Genomic DNA, 1601 nt, shown 5'->3' with positions numbered 1-1601 from the left:
TTTTCTCTCCCCCTACCCCCGCCCCCTAAGAGGGGGAAGGGCTGAAATAAATGTCTAGAAGAGTAGCCATGGAAGAAGGGGATTAAAAAAAAAAAAAAAATCACAGTTCGAAAAATAACATACAAGGTTTGTAAAATGCCTAACCTCAGAGAACCGGGTTTTCGATGGGGGAGGAGGGGAAGAGTGGGAAGTAGGGAGGAGGATAAAGATAAAATTGGTCTGACAAGTGATTCGTTGGGGGGGGAAATCGTAAAAACAAAGCAAAACCCGTTATGAGCTATACACTGTGGTGGTGCTGGAGAAGCGAGTGGTGACTGAGGATTCCCTTTAAAAGAAAAACAAAAATCACTGCGGACAAGGTCTCCAGAAAGGAAGAAGAGATCCTTTCAGTTCCCTCCCTCCCTCCTGCTAGCTCAGGTTCTCCGGTGTGAGGACAGAAAGTCTACTTCTGGCTGTCACTTGCAATATTATTCTCCAATAACCCCGGAGAACGCAAGGAGGGTAAGGCCACCTCGGCCTCCCCGCCTCCGTACGCCCCCACCCCCTCACTAACAATTGCGACTGGTATTAACAAACGTTAAACTTTCTTCCCACAGTCTCGCACCCCCAGCGAGGACATCTACCGCGGGGCAGCGTTGGTGGGGGGCAGAGGGTCGCGGAAAAAAAAACAGAAAGGCACTAAAATGCCACTTTTGATTCCGCCCTTGCTGACAACAGCCCGGAGGACCCTCTCCCTGCCCATTGACGCGGGGCTGTCGTGCGTCTGGGGAGCCCAGTGAGTGAGGGAAAGAGAAGGGTTTGGGGGTGGGGGGGAGGAGGAAGAGAATCCGAAGGCACCCCCAGCCACCTCCACCGCCTCAGCAGCAACAAACTCCCCGCTCCCCTCCCCCCAAAAAGTCGCCAAGCTCTCACTCAGCCAGAGTCCGAGGTAAACAACGAGCACCACAATGGCACTAGGACTTGGGGAAAAAAGAAACCCAGAAACCCCAACAAAACTGATCAGGAGTTTCCTGAAATAAAAGAGGGTGGGTGGGAAGCGTCCTCAGGAGTCGCTCTGGCTTTAAGCTCGGTCCCCGGGCAGGCTACAGGGCGGCTGTTGCTGTTGTTGTTGTGAGGAGGCCGGTTGTTGCTGGGTGGCACAGGGAGAGGTGTGTGTGTGTGTGTGTGTGTTTGTGTGTGCGTGCGTGTGTGCGCGAGTCCCCGGACGGGGCTGTTTCTCTCTCGCTCGCTCGCTCTCCCCCTCGCAGCCGTCTCTGTCCCCATTAAATTATTAGTTGACTCATCCCGGCCTCTGTCGCCACCGCCGCCGTGCCCAGCTCAGCTCCACGCGTCCGCCCGGGCTGCAGCCCTCTACGCCGCTGCTCCTGCTGCTGCTGCTGCCGCTGCTGCTGCCGCCGCCGCCGCTGTGGCTGCTTCTTCTTCCTCCTCCTCATTTTAATACAAAATCACCCCGCTCGCAGCCCCAGCCCCGAGCACGCAGCCTCCTCCCGGCCGCCCGCCGCCGCCCCGAGCCCTTCCCCAGCGGGGCCGGCTCATCCGCCGCGTCCGGGGAGCGCGAGCGAGCGAGAAAGTGGTGGCGGCGGCGGCGGCAGCGGAGGAGG

The sequence above is a fragment of the Orycteropus afer genome, unplaced genomic scaffold, assembly GCF_000298275.1.
Source record: "Orycteropus afer afer isolate SDZICR_OR568_19922 unplaced genomic scaffold, OryAfe1.0 scaffold00003, whole genome shotgun sequence".
In the NCBI taxonomy this organism is placed as follows: domain Eukaryota; kingdom Metazoa; phylum Chordata; class Mammalia; order Tubulidentata; family Orycteropodidae; genus Orycteropus; species Orycteropus afer.
This window is presented reverse-complemented; position numbering follows the sequence as displayed.